We start from the raw sequence: 27,474 nt of genomic DNA, 5'->3' as shown, positions 1-27,474 counted from the left end.
AGATGGCAGAGGTCTGGAGCACACTGGAGGAGCTCTGGGCACCTCCCAGGGGAGGTACAGGTCAGGGGAGTGGTCACTCCCCTTTCCTTTGTCCAGTTTCACGCCAGAGCAGGGCTAAGGGGTCCCTGAACCGGTGTAAACTGGCTTATGCAGAAATGGGCACCATGTGTGCCCATGAAAGCATTTCCAGAGGCTGGGGGAGGCTACTCCTCCCCTGCCTTCACACCATTTTCCAAAGGGAGAGGGTGTAACACCCTCTCTCAGAGGAAGTCCTTTGTTCTGCTTTCCTGGGCCAGGCCTGGCTGGACCCCAGGAGGGCAGAAGCCTGTCTGAGGGGTTGGCAGCAGCAGCAGCTGCAGTGAAACCCCGGGAAAGGCAGTTTGGCAGTACCAGGGTCTGTGCTACAGACCACTGGGATCATGGGATTGTGCCAACTATGCCAGGATGGCATAGAGGGGGCAATTCCATGATCATAGACATGTTACATGGCCATATTCGGAGTTACCATTGTGAAGCTACATATAGGTAGTGACCTATATGTAGTGCACGCGTGTAATGGTGTCCCCGCACTCAGAAAGTCCAGGGAGTTGGCCCTGAACAATGTGGGGGCACCTTGGCTAGTGCCAGGGTGCCCTCACACTAAGTAACTTAGCACCCAACCTTTACCAGGTAAAGGTTAGACATATAGGTGACTTATAAGTTACTTAAGTGCAGTGTAAAATGGCTGTGAAATAACGTGGACGTTATTTCACTCAGGCTGCAGTGGCAGGCCTGTGTAAGAATTGTCAGAGCTCCCTATGGGTGGCAAAAGAAATGCTGCAGCCCATAGGGATCTCCTGGAACACCAATACCCTGGGTACCTCAGTACCATATACTAGGGAATTATAAGGGTGTTCCAGTAAGCCAATGTAAATTAGTAAAATTGGTCACTAGCCTGTTAGTGACAATTTGAAAGAAATGAGAGAGCATAACCACTGAGGTTCTGATTAGCAGAGCCTCAGTGAGACAGTTAGGCATCACACAGGGAACACATACCTATAGGTCACAAACTTATGAGCACTGGGGTCCTGACTAGCAGGGTCCCAGTGACACATAACAAACATACTGAAAACATAGGGTTTTCACTATGAGCACTGGGCCCTGGCTAGCAGGATCCCAGTGAGACAGTGAAAACACCCTGACATACACTCACAAACAGGCCAAAAGTGGGGGTAACAAGGCTAGAAAGAGGCTACTTTCTCACACAACCCCCCCCCCCCAAACGAAGGACAATAAGGCTAACCTTGGCCAGTTGAGACTTTATTGTCTAAGTGGTGATAAGTAGAGAGTAGCTCTGCAATAGACTGGTTACTCCCTTTATCATCCACTATATGGTTACCTCCCTGTGGGGATGTAAACCACTCTGTTTGAAGTTTTTTAGCTAAGCAACAATGCGAAGATGTATTTTCAGAGTTTCTATCAGTAAGTTTTAGTTTAGAGCAGTGGGAATTGTCCACTGAACCTATTTGTAGTGATGGAAATGCCAGACAGGGATGCTGTCTCAGAAAAGCCATAGCTGGGCAAAAACTTTGTCCATATGGCTGGAAGAGAGAACAGGGATGCTGTTTCTCTTGGGTTGGAGCAGGGCAGGGATGCTGTCCTATGAGCTCCACACTAGGGCAGGGATGCTGTCCTAAGTGTTGTGAGGCAGTGCAGAGTTTCTGCACTAAAGTTTCTCTGGGAGGGTTGGAGGGATGCTCCATGTTAACTAAAATGGTGCTCTTTTTCTCACCAATGTTAGTTATCCCACAGAGAGGTACTTCTACCTCAGGGAGTACAGCTTTGCCAGCTGATGCTTCCCTTGGAACAGGTGTCACCCCAGGAGAGGTTTCTCCCACCACAGGAATGGTATCCTGAATGGCAGGGTGGTTAGGGGATACTGTGATACCCTTTTTACCTGTTGATGGAGAGGGATCCTGAGTTTTCAGGCCTTCTCTCCTTTGCTTTTTCATTTCAGTAGAAATGAGAGGGAACAATTCCTCTGGGATGCCCAGCATGGCTGCATGGGCATAAAACTCTACATCAGCCCAACCTGAGGCCTCTAGGTCATTACCTAAGAGACAGTCTACAGGTAAGCTAGGTGATACCACCACCTGCTTAGGGCCAGTAACTCCACCCCAACTAAACTGAATTATAGCTAAGGGAAGGAACTTAGTGGAGTTATGGACATCAATAATTTTATACTGTTGTCCAATGATGTGTTGTTCAGGAGCCACTAGGTTTTCAGTCACCAAAGTGATACTGGCACCTGTGTCCCTGTAGGCCAAGGCCTCAACACCATTTATTGAAACTGTCTGCCTGTACTTATCCATTGTAAGGGGACAAGCAGCCAGTGTGGCAAGGCCAATGCCACTAGGTGTGACAGAAACTGTCTTGGGACTGACTACCCCAGTTTCTATGATGGACCCATAAGTGAACCCAACTACACCCTTTGCTTGACTGTTGCCAGCAGTCCCACCACTAGTACCACTACTGCTAGGGGCACTAGAGCTTGATGTATTAGTGGTGGTAGGCTCAGGGGGTTTTCCTGGACAGGACTTATCCCCTGGCCTATGGCCTCTGTTTTTACACACAAAGCACCAAGGCTTTTTAACTTGTGTAGGTTGAGAAGAAGAGGAAGAATTTGTTTTATCCCCACCCCCTGAAGAGTGTTTAAGATTTGAAGTGAGATCTTTGGTTTTACCCTTATCCCCATGCTTATCTTGAGATTTTTCACCCTCTTTCTTCTTGCCATCCTTGTCACCACCTGTATGAACTTTTCTGTTCACTCTTGTTCTGACCCATTTGTCTGCCTTCTTTCCCAATTCTTGGGGAGAGGTCAGATCTGAGTCCACTAGATACTGGTGCAACAAATCAGACACACAATTATTAAGAATATGCTCTCTCAGGATCAAGTTATACAGGCTGTCATAATCAGTAACTTTACTGCCATGTAACCACCCCTCCAAGGCCTTCACTGAATGGTCAATGAAATCAACCCAGTCTTGTGAAGACTCCTTTTTGGTCTCTCTGAACTTTATCCTGTATTGTTCAGTGGTTAAGCCATAACCATCCAGGAGTGCATTCTTAAGAATTTTGAAATCATTGGCTTCACTTTCTTTCACAGTAAGGAGCCTATCCCTACCTTTTCCACTAAATGATAGCCACAGGATAGCAGCCCACTGCCTTTGAGGGACATCCTGTACAACACAGGCCCTCTCAAGTGCAGCAAACCACTTGTTAATGTCATCCCCCTCCTTATAAGGGGGAACTATCTTGTGCAGATTCCTAGAATCATGCTCTTTTGCAGGATGACTATTGGGAATACTGCTGCTGCCACCATGGGTTTCTAAACCCAGTTTCTGTCTTTCCTTCTCTACTTCTAAAGACTGTCTATCCAAATCCAGCTGTTGCTTCTTGAGCTTCAGTCTGGTTTGTTCCACTCTCAATCTATTGAGCTCCCTTTCTAACAATCTGTCATCAGGGTGGGTGGGAGGGACATGTCTAGAAACAGAAGTATGATGAGAATGGACAGAAGGAGACCTGTCCCTTACAGAAGGCACCCTAACAGCTTGGTTAACAGAAACATCACTTCTACTGTGGTGAGAATGAATGCTCTTGCTATGATGTGAGACAACACTATCTGTATGGTGTGACTCAACCTCAGTAGCAACTATGCTAGGCTGTCTAGTATTGGGCAGGCTAGGAAGTTTCTTTCCTGAATCTTTTCCTAGGGGAGTCCCTGGATCAGATTGGGAACCATTAGCTACTTTTTCAACAGATGGGGCCCTTTTGGCCTTATCCTGTTCTCTAAGCATGTTAAGCAATAATTCCAAAGAAGGATTCTTCCCTACACTCAAACCTCTCTCTATGGAGAGACTCCTTGCTCCTTTCCAGCTAAGGTGGTCATATGCAAGTTTGGACAGATCAACATTTTGGCCTGTGCCAGACATTTTTTAGAAAGGGAGTTTAAGTGATAGAAAAAGAGAAACAAGTTTTCAGAACTTTTAGAAAGACAGAAAAAAAAACTTTTTAAACTTTGAAGAACTTTTTAGAAAGTTTAGAGGTACTTTTCAGCACTTTAGAAAAGAGGTGAGAAAAGAAATGCAAAACTTTTTGGTTAGGTGTACATACACTGAACTTGTTTTGTATATTTTTCTCTTATGAAAAGTACACTGACAAAAGTGGTAAGTAGTCTCAAAGCACTTATCCCACCGCTGCACAACCAATGTAGGAGGCTGGACTGGCTTGTAGTGAGTACCAAGGGGTACTTACACCTTGCACCAGGCCCAGTTATCCCTTATTAGTGTATAGGGTGTCTAGCAGCATAGGCTGATAGATAATGGTAGCTTAGCAGAGCAGCTTAGGCTGAACTAGGAGACGAATGAAGCTCCTACAGTACCACAAGTGTCACATGCACAATATCATAAGAAAACACAATACACAGATATACTAAAAATAAAGATACTTTATTTTTATGACAATATGCCAAAAGTATCTCAGTGAGTACCCTCAGTATGAGGATAGCAAATATACACAAGATATATGTACACAATACCAAAATATGCAGTAATAGTATTAGAAAACAGTGCAAACAATGTATAGTTACAATAGGATGCAATGGGGACACATAGGGATAGGGGCAACACAAACCATATACTCCAAAAGTGGAATGCGAACCACGAATGGACCCCAAACCTATGTGGCCTTGTAGAGGGTCGCTGGAACTATTAGAAAATAGTAAGGGTTAGAATAATAACCCACCCCAAGACCCTGAAAAGTGAGTGCAAAGTGCACTAAAGTTCCCCAAAGGACATAGAAGTCGTGATAGGGGAATTCTGCAGGAAAGACGCAAATCAGCAATGCAACAACGATGGATTTCCAGTCGAGGGTACCTGTGGAACAAGAGGACCAAGTCCAAAAGTCACAAGCAAGTCGGAGATGGGCAGATGCCCAGGAAATGCCAGCTGTGGGTGCAAAGAAGCTGCTACTGGACAGTAGAAGCTGAAGATTCTGCAGGAACGACAAGGGCTAGGAACTTCCCCTTTGGAGGACGGATCCCCCACGCCGTGGAGAGTCGTGCAGAAGTGTTTTCCTGAAGAAAGACTGCCAACAAGCCTTGCTAGCTGCAAATCGTGTGGTTAGGGTTTTTGGATGCTGCTGTGGCCCAGGAGGGACCAGGATGTCGCCAATTGCGTTTGGGGACAGAGGGGGCGTCGAGCAAGACAAGGAGCCCTCTCAGAAGCAGGCAGCACCCGCAGAAGTGCCGGAACAGGCACTACAAAGTGGAGAGAAGCGGTGCTCACCCGAAGTCGCAGAAAGGAGTCCCACGTCGCCGGAGGACAACTTAGGAGGTCGTGCAATGCAGGTTAGAGTGCCGTGGACCCAGGCTGGACTGTGCACAAAGGATTTCCGCCGGAAGTGCACGGAGGCCGGAGTAGCTGCAAAAGTCGCGGTTCCCAGCAATGCAGTCTGGCGTGGGGAGGCAAGGACTTACCTCCACCAAACTTGGACTGAAGAGTCACTGGACTATGGGAGTCACCTGGACAGAGTTGCTGGATTCAAGGGACCTCGCTCGTCGTGCTGAGAGGAGACCCAGGGTACCGGTGATGCAGTTCTTTGGTGCCTGCGGTTGCAGGGGGACGATTCCGTCGACCCACGGGAGATTTCTTCTGAGCTTCTAGTGCAGAGAGGAGGCAGACTACCCCCACAGCATGCACCACCAGGAAAACAGTCGAGAAGGCGGCAGGATCAGCGTTACAGAGTTGCAGTAGTCGTCTTCGCTACTTTTTTGCAGTTTTGCAGGCTTCCAGCGCGGTCAGCAGTCGATTCCTTGGCAGAAGGTGAAGAGAGAAATGCAGAGGAACTCGGATGAGCTCTTGCATTCGTTATCTAAGGAAATCCCCAAAGCAGAGACCCTAAATAGCCAGAAAAGAGGGTTTGGCTACTTAGGAGAGAAGATAGGCTAGCAACACCTGAAGGAGCCTATCAGAAGGAGTCTCTGACGTCACCTGATGGCACTGGCCACTCAGAGCAGTCCAGTGTGCCAGCAGCACCTCTGTTTCCAAGATGGCAGAGGTCTGGAGCACACTGGAGGAGCTCTGGGCACCTCCCAGGGGAGGTACAGGTCAGGGGAGTGGTCACTCCCCTTTCCTTTGTCCAGTTTCACGCCAGAGCAGGGCTAAGGGGTCCCTGAACTGGTGTAGACTGGCTTATGCAGAAATGGGCACCATGTGTGCCCATGAAAGCATTTCCAGAGGCTGGGGGAGGCTACTCCTCCCCTGCCTTCACACCATTTTCCAAAGGGAGAGGGCGTAACACCCTCTCTCAGAGGAAGTCCTTTGTTCTGCCATCCTGGGCCAGGCCTGGCTGGACCCCAGGAGGGCAGAAGCCTGTCTGAGGGGTTGGCAGCAGCTGCAGTGAAACCCCGGGAAAGGCAGTTTGGCAGTACCAGGGTCTGTGCTACAGACCACTGGGATCATGGGATTGTGCCAACTATGCCAGGATGGCATAGAGGGGGCAATTCCATGATCATAGACATGTTACATGGCCATATTCGGAGTTACCATTGTGAAGCTACATTTAGGTAGTGACCTATATGTAGTGCACACGTGTAATGGTGTCCCCGCACTCACAAAGTCCGGGGAATTGGCCCTGAACAATGTGGGGGCACCTTGGCTAGTGCCAGGGTGCCCTCACACTAAGTAACTTAGCACCCAACCTTTACCAGGTAAAGGTTAGACATATAGGTGACTTATAAGTTACTTAAGTGCAGTGTAAAATGGCTGTGAAATAACGTGGACGTTATTTCACTCAGGCTGCAGTGGCAGGCCTGTGTAAGAATTGTCAGAGCTCCCTATGGGTGGCAAAAGAAATGCTGCAGCCCATAGGGATCTCCTGGAACCCCAATACCCTGGGTACCTCCGTACCATATATTAGGGAATTATAAGGGTGTTCCAGTAAGCCAATGTAAATTGGTAAAATTGGTCACTAGCCTGTTAGTGACAATTTGAAAGAAATGAGAGCGCATAACCACTTAGGTTCTGATTAGCAGAGCCTCAGTGAGACAGTTAGGCATCACACAGGGAACACATACCTATAGGTCACAAACGTATGAGCACTGGGGTCCTGACTAGCAGGGTCCCAGTGACACATAACAAACATACTGAAAACATAGGGTTTTCACTATGAGCACTGGGCCCTGGCTAGCAGGATCCCAGTGAGACAGTGAAAACACCCTGACATACACTCACAAACAGGCCAAAAGTGGGGGTAACAAGGCTAGAAAGAGGCTACTTTCTCACACAGGGTAGAGCCCCTGAACTGATTGGAAGTGGAGTGGAGACAGATTGCTTTGCACCTGGGGCTACCGCCCCCCACTCGTTATGGTTTCAGAGACCAGAGGCTCCTAGATGGCCTGGGGCCTGGTTCTAGCCATTGGCAGCTAGAGAACCCCCGTGGGTTGGTCTAGGCTGCCTGGGAAGCATTGACAGAGAGATCCAAGTGGACTCAGGAAGGCGTAGAACTGGAACATGCCCCTGCTGTTGTGGGCCTGGGTCCTTGTTCTATCGCCCCAATCAGGGAAGTACATCAAGGTATTGATTGTTCTCCCCTGGCTTTTGGCTGGTAGGGGGTTGTGTTGGACTTTTTGCCTTACGCAGGGTCATCCCCAGTGTTTTTGCCTCCTTCCTCCTGGTTTTTCTGACCTCTTGCTGTTGGCTGTAGGACTCTGAGCACTTTATCACTACTGACCAGTGCTAAAGTGCAGGTGCTCTCCCATCTAAAGTTGGTATGATTGGCTTATACCTAATTGGCATATTTAATTTACCTATAAGTCCATTGTACAGTGGTATCTCTATACCCAGGGCCTATAAATTAAATACTACTAGTGGGCCTGCAGCACTGCTTGCGCCACCCACTGAAGTAGACTTTCAAAACCTGTCTCAGGCCTGCTAACGCAGGGCCTGTGTGCGCAGTTTTCTGCCACAGGGCCATGGCATCTAAACTTACTTGCCAGGCCCAGAACGCCCCTTTTACTACATGTAAGTCACCCCTAAGGTACGCCCTAGCTAGCCCTATGGGCAGGGTGCCATGTATGTAGAAAGGCAGGACATGTGCCATATTGCATGGCCTGTCCTAGTAGTGACAAACAGCCCAACATGGTGTCTCACTGCTGTGAGTGCTGCCTTCTCATAGGATTGCATTAGAAATGCCCTGCCTTATGTGTAAGGGGTATTATCTGATTTATGAAGGGTAACGTAGGCATGTTTGGTATGGTTGTGATGGTGATAATAAATGCTGCTTACTGGTGTGGGTGTATTTTTTACTACTATCACAGAAATGCCACTTCTAGAAAGTGCGCATTTATCTGTGCTTATGACTCTGATGTTTTGCAGCTTGACTCCAATCCACGTCTGGGCAGAGTGACAGTTGGGGCTTTGTGCATACTTTTCAGACAGCCTGTGCACAGGGAGGGTGGAGGTGTCACAGAGGTACATCTGCATACTGAATAGTCTTCCTGGGCTGAGAGAAGGGAGAGGCGGGGCACACCTGCATTTGTAAAGACTGTGCCCTGGCCTCACACAATAGGGTCGTTAACCCCCCACTGATGTTTGGAGCCTGTGCTGAAAGGAGAGAGGGGACACTCCCAGAACCAGTTGTAACTGTCTGGAACCTCCTCTCCCTACCATTGTAAAACACTGTAAGAACTGACTATAAGTACAGGAGAATTTTCCCCACAACTTGGAGACTCTTGGAATCATCTTGGAACTGGACACCAAAGGCTGAAAGGACTCACCAGGAACCGCCATGGACTGCTGCTGCTGTGCTGACCTGTGAACTGCCTGGTCACTGTGAAGGACTTGCCACTTGCTGCCTTTCCCTTGTGCTGGCCTGTAGCTGGGCCCTCCACCTGAGGATCTTGTCTTAAGATTCTGCTCCCCAGGGGCAGGGTGCTGTGGCCCCTGATCCCTGCATCCATTTCTTCACGAGGGGTGCTTCTCCGTGGTTGCGGCTGCCATAGCGCTGATTGCAGCTCGCTTATGGAGCCTTGGGAGCTCGTAGGCTCCTTGCTGCATTGTGCCTCTTTAAATAAGATCACCGCAGCGGCCCGGGAAGCTGGAATAACACTCGCGCACCGCATCGGGTGCAGGCGAGTGTCTGCTCGGGCCCCAGGAGGGGTCCGATCTTCTTGTGGCTTCACGGCAGGACCAGGGGAAGGCGCAGGGAGTGACCCCTTCCCCCGGGCCTCTGCATTAGGAGCAGGATGCTCCTTTTCTACTGTTAGGTAAAACTGGCATTATTGTGGGCCCCCCGCTTGGTGGAAGGGCCAGTGGAGGCCCGGGGGGGCCCCCAGAGATCGCGGGTCCTGGGAGGGGCCTGTCATTAAACCGGAGGGGGTGCGTGGTGCCCCCTCCTGCCCTAAGTTGTTTTTGCTGGCTTTGGCCCCCCTCGTGAGGGCCGGTTGAGGCCCTGGGGGGCCCCCAGTAATCACGGTCCCCAGAGGGGCCTGTCTATAAAAGAGAGGAGGTGCATGTCGCCCTCCTCTGACCCCAGAGTATAAGGGAGGCCCCCGTTTTGCGCATAGGAGCGCCGGGGGCCCCATTGTTCGCCTTCTAGGCACTGGAGGTGGCTTCATCCAACCAGGTACTGTTTAAAGGACCAATATAGTTGCAATCCAAAGTTGTTTCTACAGACCTTTGTTTGATTCATATATTACCTACCTGCGTTTGATGTTTTTACATATGTGTATGCAAATGTTCCTTTTATGGACATGCTTGCTAATATGTTTTTCTAACTTGCCATATGTTTTCTAATGTTCCTACTATGGGCATTTTATGATATTCTTATGACAAGTGCTGTGATGTAATAACGTGTTTTCCTGACTACTGCTTATGTTGCAGAATACTGAGTAACCTGTGTGTTATGTGTGACTACTGCTAGGTTGCAGAAAACTAATGTGTAACGTTCTGACAACTGCTAAGGTAGCAGGATAGTACTGATATGTGATATTTGGTCTGATAATTGCCTTGTGTACAATACAGTATATTTTCATATAATCTGGTGTTGTGTTTCCTTTGTGGTTGGGATATTGCGTCACATGTGTTGTGTGTGTTGTGCAAACGCTTTACGCATTGCCTCCAGGTTAAGCCTGACTGCTCATGCCAAGCTACCAAGGGGGTAAGCAAGGGTTATCTTGGACGTGTAACTCCCTTGCCCTGACTAGAGTGGGTAAGTTCTGCCTGGATGAGGTGCATACCCTAGACAACCAGAAACCCCATTTCTAACAATGCCAACATAGAACAAGACCCAGTGGTTTGCCTGTTGGGTGATATTAAGAAGCATAAAGTCTGGAAAATGGAATTTAAATTAATGCATTTAACCTTATTGTTAGCAAAACAGAGGGTTGCCATCACTTGGATTTCGACAGAGCGGTCCCAGTGTGGACGGTTGAGTACATGATGTTAGTGAATGGGCAGTGGCCGAGGAAATCTGCCTTCGTCAGTGTAGGTGAGATGATAGATTGGCCAAAGATCTGCAAATCTGGGGGGCACTGCTTACCAAGTTTGAGGGGAGGGAAGGTAGAACACCAGATAAATCCTCAGAGGTTGAGGAATGAGTGACTGATGTAGTACAGGCCATGCTGTCCATGGCACTAGGAGGGGAGGATATTGGGATATCCTTGCAAATGATGCTTAATGTAATGGACTTTGATCTTCGATGAACCATCAGTGCCTCATGTCACTTGGTTGAAGATGGCTGTATTGTTCCTAACTGATTACTTGTAAAGTAATTGTTTACAATGAAAAGCAACAAAATAATGTCTATTAAAAAAAATCATGGAAAGGAGGTGGTATGAATCAAGTAGAAGAGGGTCTCTATCTTTCTTAGGAAGTAACACTACGTCTGCTTCCGGCAGTGTGTGCAGGAGCTTACCACGCTGCAGAGAGTCATTGAAAAGCACCTCCAGTCTAGGAACAAGGTCTGATGCAAAAGCTGTTTCAAAATCTATTGGACACCCATCAAGACCAGGCACCTTAACCCTTGCCATCTCCCTGATTTCCCCCTGTACCACAAGCTCAGTAATATCTGCGCCCAGTTGATCCACCACTGGTGAATCATGGGACACTGGAGAGGCATCTGCAATATAAAGCAGCATTTTCTCCTCATCACTTGCTGCCCTGAGGAGAACAGCTTGTGATAGTGCTGCAAAAACACTGCATTGATCTCCTCCTGCATGAAAACATCACCCCCCAAAGGACCACATAACTGAAGTACAAAGTGACCACCTTCAACATCCCACAGGAGGTAAGCCAACATCCTACCAGACTTATCCTGCCCTAGCTGCTTATGTCCTATAATCAAAGTGACAAAGGCACTACACAAGCTTGAACAGCCTCTCCTGCTCGCCCAGCAGCTGCCCACCTGGAAGACTATCTATTACCGCTTCCTGCAGTTGAATATCCAAAAGGAGCTGGGTGCAAACCACCACTTTGCTAGAAATACAATACCCCCGATCTCCGCCTTCATAGCCTCCCATTCCATCCTCCCCACCCTCCCCACTGATGGGGCAGAGTCTGCCTTATCCATCCAGTACTGAGAGATGCACTCCCCTAATAAAACCCAAAAGACTTGGTCCTCTAAAAGTGTTAGATCAAAACACCAGGAAGGCATACTAGGCCTAGAAGAGGACTATTGGAATGTGCCCAGCACTGGAGCATGGTAAGAATATGTTTTCGCCAGATATTCCAGACCCGCCACTTGGCCATAAAGCACCCTTCACTTATAAAGTCTGTCAAGTCTAACTTCAAGACCATGCAGTCCAGCACAGTAGGAGTACACACGAGCCCCCGGGTGACGGACCTGCCAACAATCTATTAAATCTCACTGGTCAGACCATGAGCAAGCCGCTGCTACAAGACTACCAACTGTTGAACCACATAAGGGGGGTGTAAGGAAATGGCTCCCTGTTGCAATTACCCCCCACTTGTTGCCTGATACTGATGCTGACTTGACTGAGAAGTGTGCTGGGACCCTGCTAACCAGGCCCCAGCACCAGTGTTCTTTCACCTAAAATGTACCATTGTCTCCACAATTGGCACAACCCTGGCACCCAGGTAAGTCCCTTGTAACTGGTACCCCTGGTACCAAGGGCCCTGATGCCAGGGAAGGTCTCTAAGGGCTGCAGCATGTCTTATGCCACCCTAGGGACCCCTCACTCAGCACAGACACACTGCTTGCCATCTTGTGTGTGCTGGTGGGGATAAAATGACTAAGTCGACATGGCACTCCCCTCAGGGTGCCATGCCAACCTCACACTGCCTATGGCATAGGTAAGACACCCCTCTAGCAGGCCTTACAGCCCTAAGGCAGGGTGCACTATACCATAGATGAGGGCATAAGTGAATGAGCACTATGCCCCTACAGTGTCTAAGCAAAACCTGGTCTGTGCCAGCCTGCTGCTGAGAGACGAGTTTCTGACCCCATGTGGTGAGGGCCTTTGTGCTCTCTGAGGACAGAAACAAAAGCCTGCTCTGGGTGGAGGTGCTTCACACCTCCCCCCTGCAGGAACTGTAACACCTAGCAGTGAGCCTCAAAGGCTCAGGCTTCGTGTTACAATGCCCCAGGGCACTCCAGCTAGTGGAGATGCCCGCCCCCTGGACACAGCCCCCACTTTTGGCGGCAAGTCCAGGGGAGATAATGAGAAAAACAAGGAGGAGTCACCCACCAGTCAGGACAGCTCTAAGGTGTCCTGAGCTGAGGTGACCCCTGCCTTTATAAATCCTCCATCTTGATTTTGGAGGATTCCCCCAATAGGAATAGGGATGTGCCCCCCCGTCAGGGAGGAGGCACAAAGAGGGTGTAGCCACCCTCAAGGACAGTAGCCGTTAGCTACTGCCCTCCCAGACCTAAGCACACCCCTAAATTCAGTATTTAGGGGCTCCCCAGAACCTAGGAAACTAGATTCCTGCAACCTAAGACTAAGAAGGACTGCTGAGCTAAAAAACCTGCAGAGAAGACGGAGACACCAACTGCTTTGGCCCCAGCTCTACCGGCCTGTCTCCCCACTTCAAAAGAACTGCTACAGCAACGCGTTCCACAGGGTCCAGCGACCTCTGAAGCCTCAGAGGACTACCCTGCATCTAAAAGAACCAAGAACTCCCGAGGACAGCGGCTCTGCTCCAAGGAAGAAGCATCTTTGCAACAAAGAAGCAACTTGGAAAGAACACACGTTTCCCGCCAGAAGCGTGAGACTTTGCACTCTGCACCCGACGCCCTCTGCTCAACTTGTGGAGAACCAACGCTACAGGGAGGACTCCCTGGCGACTGCGAGCCCGTGAGTAGCCAGAGTTGACCCCCCTGAGCCCCCACAGCGACACCTGCAGAGGGAATCCAGAGGCTCCCCCTGACCGCGACTGCCTGCTTCTAAGAACCCGACGCCTGGTAAGGACACTGCACCCGCAGCCCCCAGGACCTGAAGGATCCGACCTCCAGTGCAGGAGCGACCCCCAGGTGGCCCTCTCCCTTGCCTAGGTGGTGGCTACCCCGAGGAGCCCCCCCCCCTTGCCTGCCTGCATCGCTGAAGAGACCCCTGGGTCTCCCATTGAACTACATTGCAAACCCGATGCCTGTTTGCACACTGCACCCGGCCGCCCCCTTGCCGCTGAGGGTGTACTTTTTGTGCTGACTTGTGTCCCCCCCCCGGTGCCCTACAAAACCCCCCTGGTCTGCCCTCCGAAGAGGCGGGTACTTACCTGCTGGCAGACTGGAACTGGGCCACCCCCTTCTCCATTGAAGCCTATGCGTTTTGGGCACCACTTTGACCTCTGCACCTGACTGGCCCTGAGCTGCTGGTGTGGTAACTTTGGGGTTGCCCTGAACTCCCAACGGTGGGCTACCTTGGACCCAACTTTGAACCCTGTAGGTGGTTTACTTACCTGCAAAACTAACAAACACTTACCTCCCCCAGGAACTGTTGAAAATTGCACAGTGTCCAGTTTTAAAATAGCTTATTTCCATTTGTGTGGAAACTGTATATGCTATTTTGCTAGAATAAAGTTCCTAAGTGAAATACCTTTCATTTAAAGTATTGTTTGTAAATCTTGAACCTGTGATTCTTAAAATAAACTAAGAAAATATATTTTTCTATATAAAAACCTATTGGCCTGGAATTGTCTTTGAGTGTGTGTTCCTCATTTATTGCTTGTGTGTGTACAACAAATGCTTAACACTACCCTCTGATAAGCCTACTGCTCGACCATACTACCACAAAATAGAGCATTAGAATTATCTCTTTTTGCCACTATCTTACCTCTAAGGGGAACCCTTGGACTCTGTGCATGCTATTTCTTACTTTGAAATAGTACATACAGAGCCAACTTCCCGCAGGGGGATGAGACCTATCTAGATTTGAATCCTCAACACAGTTCAAATTGCCACCCTCCAATAGGGGACCATAAGTGAAAGCAGGGGCACCAAGCCGGCAAGGAACTTTGACTGATCCACATTCGATGCATAAATATTTTAAAGGGCGACGTCCCTGCCGTTTAGACTCCCCAACATGAGGACATAGCAATCCTCCCGGTCTGTAACTACCCTATGCATTCAGAAAGAGACTTCAGGCCTAATCCAAATAAGATCCCCCCATAAGAAGGCAGAATAGGAAGTAGCATAGAGCTTGCTCGGGCAGCGACCCCGAAGATTGCGGTCTTCAGCCTCCATAAGGTGGGTTTCCTGAAGAAACGGAATAAGGACCCCCGCCATTTTAAGTAGGATAACACATTATAACACTTAGAGAGAGAAGAAGGACCCCGCACGTGACTTAATTTGTGTAGCCATGATAGACAAACCAAAAAGAAAAAGAACGGGCCAGAGGGCCCACTGGCAGATGAGACTCACAGAACCAAGCAGGCCCCCTGTACAAACTGTACATTTCCACAGCCTCACACGTACCACCCCCGGCAAACAAACAAAGACACAACCAAACACAGAATAAGATCTACCCCACACCCCCAAGGACTGAGACATGCAACCATCCTGTCCAAACAACCCCACACACAGGCTCCAAATAGAAACCAACTAATGGCCAGAACTCCAATAAGATCCATGATGGAAGAGTAAACGTTAGAAGGGAGCACACCAGCACGAGGTGGAAACCCACAAACAAGGAAATCAATACGGAAATAAGGCAATAGAAGGTGCCCCATAAGTCCCCACCGTACCACCCCCGAACCCCTGAGAAAGAAATAGTAAAAAGAAACCAGACAAACCTGCCCACCTCATGAACACTGCCTATAAACAAGGCAAAACATCTAGGTCAAGCCCTGTGGGACCCCTCAAACTATTCACCCACAGACCCCGTAGTGATCCTAATAGTGGAGTCCTCGGAGCCCAAAGCGGAGGTGGTGCTCAATGAAGATGTGGCTCACACAAGGTCACCACAGGATCCCAAAGTGGCAGCAACCTTACCCGCCCTCAAATGTTCCAGTGCCACCTGCATCTTAGAAGGGTGTGTCACCCCTTGTCACCGAAAACGTTGATGCTTGGGGAACGAAGCCTGGCTAGGCCTAGATGACTCAGGACACACCGTGCTCTTGTCACAGAGTTCAGAACAGTCCCAGGCCACAGACAGATTCGTAAAACAATGCACCTTATCCTCCAACTGGTCCTGTAGGCAAGCAGGGAAAAGCAAAGAGTACAGCAGTCCCATGTCATGTAGCTTCTTTTGAGGGCCATAAAGAATGCCGTCTACGTTTGAACCTGAAGAGTAAAGTTTGGGTGTATAGGCACCTTGCCATTGTCCACCACAAATGGTCTGCATTCACAGGCAGGTCTTTGGTGTTCCCTATAGGAATGCAGGAGGGGGGTCACCACCAGAGGTGGTGGGGCCCCAGGATGAGACTTTTGCACTGGCATCCTGTTCACACGTTCTAAGGCATAAAAGTTGTAGAAACATCCAAAGGCCAAAATCTCCTGGAGCCAGGTCTCAAGGAAAGTGTTAGAAAAGGGGTTTCTAGTTGGCAGTCATTTTACACCCTGTCCAAGCTAGGACCCTCACTCTAGTAAGGGTAATGGAGATACACAGCTCAGATACCCCTGCTCACCCCCTTCGTAGCTTTAGCAGTCAGGCTTATCGCAAAGGCAATGTGTAAAGTATTTGTACAAACACACACAGTAACACAGTGAAAACACCACAAAAGGAATTCACACCAGCTTAGAAAAATAGCTAATATTTACCTAAATCAAACAGGACAAAATTGAAAAAAATCCAACATACACAAGCAAAGATATGAATTAAAAAATGAAAGTAAAAAGAGTCTTAATCCATAGAAATCAACAGATGCGTTGTTTTAGCACAAAGTACCTTGTATGCGAAAAAAATAAAGCTGCACAGGCGAGCATGAGTCAGAAAAGCAAAAGATGCATCGATTCCATACTCGCAAGTGAGGTCATGTGTCGATTCTTTCTTCGCTGAGTTCCCTGTGAGGGAAGGGATGCAGCCTCAGGTCCGTGTAGTGATTTTGAAGATTTTGACACCCAGGGTCGATGTGTGGAAAATTCCGACATGTTGTGCAAAAGGTCCGCGTTGAGAACAGGCAATGTGTTGTTTCTCCAGCCGCGAGGAGGGGGCTGCATTGAATTTTCAGCTGCGGGGCAGGTGATGAGTTGATTTTTCTGACACACACACATCGGCGCTTGGATTTTCCCCTGCAGCTCACCAGCTTCCACTTCTAAGGGCCACGGGACTGGATTTGGCACCCCTTAGCCAGTCAGGACTCTCAGCAGAAGAGCCCAGGCACTAGCAGATGGAGTCTTTGATAACCCTGAGACTTCAGAACAGGGTGCAAGCTCAGTCCAAAGTCCTTGGAGAAACTTCACAAGCAGGTTTTCAGAAAGAAAAGTCCAGTCCTTTCCCTCTTAAGGCAGAAGCAGTAGCAGGCCAACACAGCAAAGCAACAGATAGAGTGGCAGGTGCTCCTCAAGCATCATGCTCTTCCCCTTCGCAGAGGTTCCTCTTGATCCAGAAGTAATCTAAAGTTGTGGGGTCAGCAGTCCAATACTTATACTAATTTCTGCCTTTGAAGTAGGCAAACTTCAAAGGAAAGTCTTTGTAGTGCACAAAGCCCTGCCTCTTTCTTGCCTTGCCCCAAACACACTAGGGGGTTGGAGACTATATTGTGTGAGGTCAGGCACAGCCCTTTCAAGAGAAGGTGTCAGGTCCTCCCTCCCACTCCAGCCCACGAAGACTCATCAGGATATGTAGGATACACCTCAACTCCCTTTGTGTCACTATCTATAGTCAATTCCCAAACAGCCCAACTGTCAATCTGACTCAGACGTGTATACAGCAGCCATGCAGAGGCACAGAATGGTTAAGAAAGAAAATGCCCACTTTCTAAAAGTGGAATTTTCATACAGACAATCTAAAAAACAACTTTACCAAAAGATGTATTTTTAAATTGTAAGTTCAGAGACCCCAAACTTCATATCTCTATCTGCTTCCAATAGGAAACTACACTTAAAAGATATTTAAAGGCAGTCCCCATGTCAACCTATGGGAGAGAAAGGCCTGCAATAGTGAAAAACAAATTTGGTAGTATTTCACCATCACTACATGTCCTACCTTTTAAATGTACTGCACCCTTCCCATGGGGCTACCTTGGGCCTACCTTAGGGGTGACTTACATGTAGTAAAAGGGAAGACTTGGATACACTTGCCAGGTAGAACTGGCATTAAAAGCTGCACCCACAGACACTGCAATGGCAGGTCCGAGACATGTTTACAGGGCTACTCATGTGGGTGGCACAATACGTACTGCAGACCCACTAGTAGCATTTGATTTACAGGGCCTTGGCACCCATTGTCACTTTACTAGGAATTTACCAGTAAATCAAAGATGGCAATCATGGAAAACCATTTACCAATATCTTTTAGACAGAGAGCACTTGCACTTTCTCACTGGTTAGCAGTGGTAAAGTGCCCAGAGTATCAAAACAAGCAAGAACTAATTACAACAGAGGATCCAAAAACAGGTGGTCAGAAGAAAAAGATACAGGGAAACCGTGCCAAGAGCTGCCAGGTCTAACAGAAAGTAGGGAGTCTCCCTCGGCATGCCCAGGCAGCCCCACAATGTGGATATTATTACGCCTAACCGGACTCTCCTGGTCATCCAAGCGGACTGCCGAGTGCTTAGTCTGGGCTTCCAGAGCAGAGAGATGATGCTCAACCACTTGTGCCACTGGCACCAGGATTTATACTGTGGCCTCCAAAGCAGAAACACATTCCAAAACCTTTTGCAAATCCTCACCGATCAGACCCAGCTCAACAAAAAGGGAATCAATTTCGTCCTCTAAGCATTCCCCAGAAGCGTCTATGACATCCATGTACGCAGTGTCTCCACCACCAGTGCCTTGCTTGAGCCCCTACAGAGGGGCGCTCATGGCCACGTCCTCATTAAGGCGTTGAGTGCACCCCATAATGGCACCAAGATAGGGCACAGGTCCCCAGGGAGCACAAAAGACAAAGTCACAGAAAAAGTCGCCATCTCCCCTGGAGGCACAAAAGGAGCCAAATCAGCAAAAGACCAGGACATTGACAAGGAGGGCATGAGACCCCAAACGAGCCAGGAGATAAAGTCAGAATCAATGAAGTGAGGCGGATGCCCTGTAAGAAAGCATACCTGCCCCCCCACCTCCAGAGGGACCAGTCACAATAGGAAGAAGATGCCACCAGACACTCAGGTAGACACCCCATTAAACACTGCTGCTTGTCCTGGCCCTACTGCAAAGTAACAATACTGAGCCTTGTATCCCCCAGCTCATCTCGTCACTGTAGGCCAGTGGTTGGGAGGAAGGGTGGCCAAAGCACCAGTGTTCCGGAGCTCCTGGGGCAATGGTGTGGGGCCCCAACTGGTCCACGGGCCTTCCCCAGCATAAATAACACATGGGGGCATATTCCCCTGCAAGATACACCACTGCAACCGTGGGCAGCTCCGAAAACGAGCCTGCAGACTGGGCGGGGCCACAAGTTTGAGCCCCTGTGCTGGCTGTCAGAAGGTGTAGAACTGGCTGCAGAGGCCCCCCAGGTCCACAGGCCCCCACTAAGTGTCCACCAAGGAAGGGTTCCCCCCTTACAAGAGTTCTTGCAATCAATGCGGGCGTTAATATGCGCACACCACAAACAGAGCGGGCTTCTATCCTGGAAAAGGTGTCGGAGTTGGAGCCACAGTGTTGGGCCGCCCCACAGCCTGAATCCTCACCTTTGGAGCACTGTATACGAACCTCTGGGGTCTCTGATGCAGTCGAGAGACCCTCCCATGGGAGTGGAGAGGCAGCAGCCGCTGTGCAGGGCTGGGAAATTACAGAGTGCTCCTCAGGGTATGGTGGCTAGCTCCGCCCCTATTGATCGTGGTAAGCTAAAGAGTTGAACAATAAGTTGGCAAATGAAGAGACGGGAATGGAGGTACAGTATAGAAATGCCCATTGCTGTAGAGATCGGATGTCTGATATATGTTATAAGTAATTGTATAGCATACAACTCATCCTGGATTGTATCCTGGCACTGAATCAGGAGCTGTAAGGGTCGAGCCACAGCCAGGGCTAAGTGAAGAGCCAGGTTTTCAGGTTCTTGTGGAATACAATAACTGGGTTTGAGGCTATGATGTGCAGGGGCAGGTTGCTTTAGGAGTGAGGACAAGGCACGGACCGCCAGATCTAGTTCTGTGTATGTGGGGGTTGTGTGCAAGGGGCAGGTCCAGCTGAGGGGAGGTGCCTGTAGATTTGTGGTGGTTTTTTCTGAGCTTGTTGGAGCTTTGTCTCCATGTGGGAGGAGGTCAACTAGAGCTCCTTTGTGGATGGGGAGCCAGTGTAGCTCTTTGAATGGTGGGGTAATGTAAGTGCGGGGTGGGAGGTTGAGGTTGAACATGACAGCTGAGTTTTGCATTGTCTGCAGTCTTCTGACCAGTTGAGTGATAAATCCACCCATGGTCCATCTTGCTGGTGAGGAAGGCTTGGGTGAAGGTAGGAAGCCATTTAAAGACAATCCCAAGCATCTTGAGTGTGTGGAATCAGGAGACTGCATTCAATTGGCCCGTCATTGCATGGCGCGTTTGTTGTTGATTACTATTTGCAGGTTCTTTTCACAGGTTGCAGGATGTGTGTGGGTCCAAGCTCAGCAAGCCACCAGGTGGAGTCCCAGAGGGAGGTGTCTTTTCCGATGATTACTATTTTCGTCTTGCCTATGTTATGGAAGAGGCAGTTGATTTTCATGCACCTGGCAACTTGTATATAATATGTGCCTTTGTGATAAGACTAGGATGAAAACTAGTTAACAACTATATTGCTTACAGCTATTGTGCATGCAAATGTACAATGGTACAAAATATTAGCACTGCAGTGTTGTGCGTATTGTGACGCATTATCTCAAGTGCCCGTGTGGTGAAGTACCTTTTATGGAAATATAGTAGTGACTTGCCCACTTTGTTCATAAAGAAGTTTTTGATCTGAAGTTGTTGATCAGGCATACTGGATTTCAGCAATAGTGTTCATGTTTGTGGTCCCAGGGTCACATGGCAGTGATGTGAGCTGTAAACTGTCCTTTTGTCCTGGATCTGGAGGGAGAAAGTTACTCGGGGTCTACTGTTGTGTGGGTTTAGTAATAGTTTGTATTACATGTGGTAGAGTGATGGGGGTTGTGTATTTGCATGTGCCCTGGCTGGTTGCCCAGTGCATTGGAATATTCTGTACATATTGTTGTAGTACGGCAAGTGCCAGAGTTGGTTACTGTTTTGTGTGTCTGAAGTGGGAGCACAACCTGTGTTTTTGAATTGTTCTCATCTTTAGTGATGGGGTGAGGCCCAACTGATGGGTTGTAGGTTAATTAATGATGTGGAGTAAGTTCTTGTCCTGTGAATGAGGTTGAGTTCCTGCCAGTGGAGGTGGAGGTGTCTAGTTAAAGTGGAAGTTCAGGTCCAATTTCTGTTAGGTTAGGTATGCATCCTATCTGTCCATGGCTGCACAGTGTTGTATCTTAATTGGCGTAAGAGTTGTATTGCTTGTATTTTATTTATTGGAGGGAAGTATGCTGCAATGTAAAGTCTGGTGGGTGTGTGTCCTGGTGCAGGCACACAGGCTGCAAGTAATGATAGGTTTGCCGGGCAGATGCAGCTCCTGGTGTGGCTATTCTTCCTTCTAACATGTAATTTATAGTAATAATAAATTAACCCACCTTCTGTAATGAGGTGGTTCTGTGTCCTCTGTAAGAGGCACCCTGTTCCCTTCACCACCCCGGGGCAACACCTCGACTGGTTCACCCTTGTCTGGTTTCTGGGTGCCAGACTACTGCTGAAAACAACATGCTGAGATGAACGCGTCTGTCCGCCCGGGCGGATGTGCCCACAGCTGGCTCCGCTCCGCGGCACTCAGGGAGGTGCTTGCATTGTAAAATAGTAAGTGCCAGGGCCCAGGATATTTCTCAGGGGGGCACTGCGGCTTGTGCCACTCCAGGTCCTTTCCAGTGCTGCCACAAATCATATCCAGCATCTACCTGCCATTAGTGTCTAACACATGTACAGTTTGGACTGTGATGTGTGACACACACCTGTAAGAATGACATGAGCACCCCGGTATTATTATTTTAATCTTATATTTAATGGTTAAACACTTTACTCGTTTTTTTTTATATATAGACAACACAACCATGTGGTGGACTGCCTTAAATATGTGCAGGTGATAGGAAATAAGTGCCGGTGCCGAGCACAGGCAAACACCGGTACAAATTAAGCACTGACTCAAGGTGTCTAAGATGCGGGGGCCCCATCTACATCCAGTTTGACATCTCACAGCACCCCCATTTTTATTCAACAAAATGCTATAGTATGGAAAATTAAGCTTCCGCACTCTGTATTCAAGAGTTCTGTCGTGTCAGAGCTGGCAGGCCTACAGTTCACCGTTCTTGGACTTTTTCTGAATACACTACTATGCATCACTGCTGTCGCTCTGAAGCTTTTGTCACAACAACTTGGTGACTGCTTGAAGCCATCAGCTCAGCTGGACACAGCCCGCAAGGTGGTGTCAAGAACCCACGATCAAGGGAACTAAACCTATAAACCTTAATGAGGATGGAGAGGATTTTGCGCTGAGCAGCAGAGAACTGAGCGTGAACATGCTTCAAGTAGGAAGTGGAAGCCACTACGAGACCCAAAAGAAACAAGCATTTGCAATGCAATGGGTCTCACGCTTGCTCGAGGTAAATCTGTTAGCATTGCAAACTCCTAACCAGACTTTTCTTGCCACATAAAGTGAAAATTAAAGTAAAACAGTTTCTCATAACTAAGCGGACTTTTTTTGGCATATAAACTGAAAAGTAAAGGTTTCACATAAGCGAGCCGACGGCCGCCATCAGCCCATAGCAAACACACAAAAAGAAACAGAAGTTTGCTCGCAGTGAACTTTATCGGCAGAAGTGCAATTATCCATGTAACCGGCAAAAGTACAAATATCAATGTAACAGGGTCGATGTCATGCAAAGCGCTTGACTACTGCTCATCGAGATCGTGCTGCGAAACAAATAGAAAAAGTAGTCCAGAAACTATACGGAAAACATGGAGCCTCGTATGTTTTCAGTAGTTGGTCGGTGCGCTCGAGGAGGGCTTAACACCGGAAAAGGCATGACATATGCATACCTTTCACTAATGAAATCAAGAAAATTTTAAAAGGACAGCCCACAAACCAACCAAACTGATGTGACATGGGCGTGGTTACAAGCACCTAGAGAGATTACACCGGGGCAGAGCGCTTTGCACTTGACCCTAAAAAGTAGGGGTGTGCAAAATTTGATTTGCTTTTGCATAACTATGTGAAATTACCTGTAATAACGCAAAACGCAAATCCATCATTTAATGGTATGGTGTATTTCAGCTTAAAATGCATCCTTACATTAATTTTGTACACAAGAACACATTTTGCGATAAAAAATAGCGTTAAAAAAAAAAGCGCTGGGAACAACAACCACTTGTGTTCTCTTGTTCCGTGTGTTCGCTGTTAATTTTTATAGCAAATGTTACATTTGCTGTAATTTTTTTCTACATATATTGCGCAGCTACATGAAGGAGATAGAGTAATGACGTAATTTCAGGAATTTTGCAAAGCAAGCATAACATAAAATTACATAAATTATGTGGGCATAATTTAAATTTCACCCAGGGCGAAAAAAGGGAAGGAATCAAGACAGTAAAGGAAAGTGCAAAGCACCAGATAAAAACAAGCATTTGCAATGCAGTGGGTCTCCTGTTTGCTCCAGTTAGGGCTATTAGCGTTGTAAATTTCTAACTAGACTTTTCTTGCCACATAAATTGAAAATGAAAAGTTGACAGAAGCAAGCCAATTCAAAGAGCCACCGCTGCCATGAGCGTGAATGCGAGAGTTATTGGCTCCCTGCGTGACTGTCTAGAAAGGATCGCAGCTGGGATGAAAGGCAAACCGAAACCAGAGGAGGGGCCGTCACACGCTGTAACAGGAGGAAGCTTGAGGTAGTGTGATGGCCAACAGACATGTTCACTTAGTTAAATCGCCTGGGGAGGGAACTCAGCACACAAAGGAGGGACATTTCACAAAATGCACCAAAAAAACTGAAGCATTTAAGACAAGCACAACAACGAATGAATAGCAAGAGTGGGAGTGGTTTAAAGCCCACAGAGAGATTACAACAGGCTAGAGCGCTTGCACGCTCAACCCTAAAAAGCAAGTGCTTGAACAAGGAACTGGGCATAGAGGTGAAGTTGCTTATCCAAAATGCAAAGATGTTAACTGTCCAAATGGCATGAGAGAGACTTTTACAATGTTCTGGTTTTCGTCTAACTGCACTAGGCATGCTGGGAATTGAAGGCCTACGCTTTTAATAAAACAGAAAGGTGAAACTGCTGTTTCCAGCTTGCTTAAAGCAGCTGTCTGAAAGTCACACTCTTTCTTGATTGATCTAGGCTGACAGCTACGAAAGAATTATTCCAAACTTGTAAAAGTATTGTTAGTTGTTTGTGGCACAAATGAATAGACACTATTATTGGATCTGAAATATACATGCATCCTTAAAAAGTCTTTTGGAAATTGTCAAATGTAATTTAGGGGACTCTGTAGATACCTCACTTGTCCCGTTTGACCTGAAGGGTGGTTTGCTGGAACCATCATTGTTTGAAAGCTACAGCACTTTCCATTCTGGTACCGGTAGTTTTACTTTCCACAGAGATGCCTACTGCCCCACCACATCAGATTTTTAGCCAAGAGCTGGTTCTGTATTCTTATACTGTCAGCGAGCAGCATGTCTATTACAAAAACAGTGCTCACTTGGGGTGACTATGATTACTTAGGGTAATTAGGCAACGATAGTGTGGCCAAAGTCAGCTAAGTTCAGGGCTTTATTTGTGCCGGCGGCCCGCCCCTGTACACGTTTTTCAGGACTGAGCTTGTTTTTCATCATCAGACTTTAACCCAGCGGGAACCAAGAGAAAAGCAGAACAGGAAGAAAGAAGGAGAAAGATCTTAGATAAGGAAGGAAAATGCGAGGGAAAGAGACAGAGGGAGAAAGCAGGGATGAAAAAAGAACGTGTAAGATAAAGTGACAATGAGTGGTAGAACGATGAAAGCAAAAAGGTATGACATAAGATCGAGAGTAGACAGTCTTGTTATTCGGCAACCTCAGTATTCGGTACGGTCGCTGCTGTCCATGGCTAAAAAACATTGACAAAGCCAATACTTCTTGCATAGGTGCGACATATTGCCTTTGCCAATGTTTTTTTAACCCCTTAGCTGCTGGAAAGCTAAACATTTCTGAAACAAAGACAAAATTCTGAATTCAGCAAGGGGTCATTTGTGTAGATCCTGCAAGGTTTTCCTATAGAAAATAACAGCTGAAATAAGAAAATATTGAAGTTGGGCTGAATAAACATCTGTTTTGCTCCATGTTTTACTCTGTAACTTTTTCCTGCATGTGAATTACAGGGCATTTCTCAAATAGACGTCTTTTTACACACTGCCTTACATTTGGAAGGAAAAAATGTAGAGAAAGACAAGGGGCAATAACATTTGTTGTGCTATTCTGTGTTCCCCCAAGTCTTCCGATACCAATGGTACCTCACTTGCGTGGGTAGGCCTAATGCTCACGACAGGAAACGCAACATGGACACATCACATTTTTACATTGAACACAGACGTGTTTTTTGGAAAGTGCCTAGCTGTGGATTTTGGCCTCTAGCTCAGCTGGCCCCTAAGGAAACCTACCAAACCTGTGCATTTTTGAAAACTTGACACCTAGGAGAATCCAATATGGGGTGACTTGTGGGGCTCTCACCAGGTTCTGTTACCCAGAATCCTTTGCAAACCTCAACATTTGGCCAGAAAAAAAACTTTTTCCTCACATTTCGGTGACAGAAAATTCTGGCATCTGAGAGGAGCCACAAATTTACTTCCACCCAGTGTTCCCCCAAGTCTCCCGATAAAAATGGTACCTCACTTGTGTGGGTAGGCCTGGTGCCCGCAACAGGAAATGCCCCAAAGCAAAACATGGACAAATCACATTTTCCCAAAGAAAACAGAGCTGTTTTTTGCAAAGTGCCTAGCTGTGGATTTTGGCCTCTAGCTCAGCTGGCACCTAAGGAAACCTACCAAACCTGTGCATTTTTGAAACCTTGTCACCTAGGGGATGGGGGTGACTTGTGGGGCTCTCACCAGGTTCTGTTACCCAGAATCCTTTGCAAACCTCAACATTTGGCCAAAAAAACACTTTTTCCTCACATTTCTGTGACAGAAAGCTCTGGAATCTGAGAGAAGCCACACATTTCCTTCCACCCAGCATTCCCCCAAGTATCCTGATAAAAATGGTACCTTACTTGTGTGGGTAGGCCTAGTTCCCGCGACAGGAATAGATCACACAACAGTCAATGTTGGCCCTTACATGAGGGCAACTGTTGACCCTGGGGTAATCCATTCCTGACGAAGGCACTAGGTACAGGCACTCAAGTGGGGTAGTGTTTTTATCAGGACAGGTGGGGAAACACTGGGCTATAGGAAGTTTGTTGAGCCCAGCATATTCCTGTAGTTTGTGTTGCATAAATGCAAGAAAAATAGAGTTTTTATTCAACATTTTAGCTTTGCAGAGTATTGTGGGTAAGAAAACTTTGGGGAATCCACACAAGTCACACCTCTGTGAACTCCAATAGATGTCTCGTTTCCAGAAATGTTTGGGTTTGATATGTTTCCCTATATGGCCGCTGAGCCCAGGACTAAAAACACAGATGCCTGCCTTACAAAGCCAGTTTGTTTTGTGATAGATCATTTTGATGTCTCCACAATATGATTTGGGTGGTGGAATTTGTGGCTGAACTAAATTGGGGAGCGCCCAAGAGAGCACTCTCTCTGTGCTTGCTGCTGTGTGCACCTGCTCTCTGGGTTGGGCTAACCCGCTATTGTTCCGTTGCACAGACTCTGCTTGCGAAGGGACAGCAGGACTGTCCTCATCACCTCCCTCATAATCACTGAAGAGGAGTTATCGAAAGGGAATCCTCTGACTGAAAAATCACTCCCAGAGTCCGCACCATTGTTCTATCCCTCAGATGCTGTCTCAGTATCTGCTGTCTCTCTCTCTCTCTGATCCTACGTCAGAGCTGTCCTCTATAACCCGAGTGAGGGCTTGAGCAGCAGTCATCCAATGAGATGCCATTTCTGGTACTAGCTAAACTGTTGCTCTAAAACACTAGCCTACGTAGACAGTCACAAAATTGCTGGTGTGTGTGATACGTGTAGCAGTAGAGGTCACCTTACCTTTGCTTCTTCCCTCAATAAGCAAGTTTTTTCAAGACACTCAAAAAAAGACATACTATTACTTCACCTTGTCACATACCAATCGTCACAGTCTTTAGCACGTCTAGCCCCAGTCCAACAATTATTATTGGTACTCCCACTCCCATGACCTCCTCCTCGGATTCCCTCACTACCACCCAGCAAAAGTGCCCTTCATCTCTCCATTGCCCCACCCCCGCACATACATTTAATTTGTATTATAGCGCAGGTAATGGCTGACTTTACTAATGTACTGAGTTATTTACATAAAATATGAATTTGATCTTCGCAGTAGGCATATAAACCTTCTGCACTACTTTATGGCATCAAAACTACCACTAGACAAAAGTCTGATCCTTTTGTAGCAGAAACATAATCACAAAACTTACCTGACTTTTTTATTGCTACCTAAAAGCTACAATTGAAATGCGTCAGTTGAAGCATGTGCATTGCTTTGAAGACGTAAGCTGCAACTGCACGAAAACTGGTGGCGAATATATATATATATTTATATATATATATATATATATATATATATATATATATATATATATATATACATATATGTGTGTGTTTTTGTGTGTATATATATATATATATATATATAAATAGATCACTTTTACATGT

This window comes from Pleurodeles waltl, chromosome 6, assembly GCF_031143425.1.
Source record: "Pleurodeles waltl isolate 20211129_DDA chromosome 6, aPleWal1.hap1.20221129, whole genome shotgun sequence".
NCBI classification, from domain to species: Eukaryota; Metazoa; Chordata; class Amphibia; order Caudata; family Salamandridae; genus Pleurodeles; species Pleurodeles waltl.
This window is presented reverse-complemented; position numbering follows the sequence as displayed.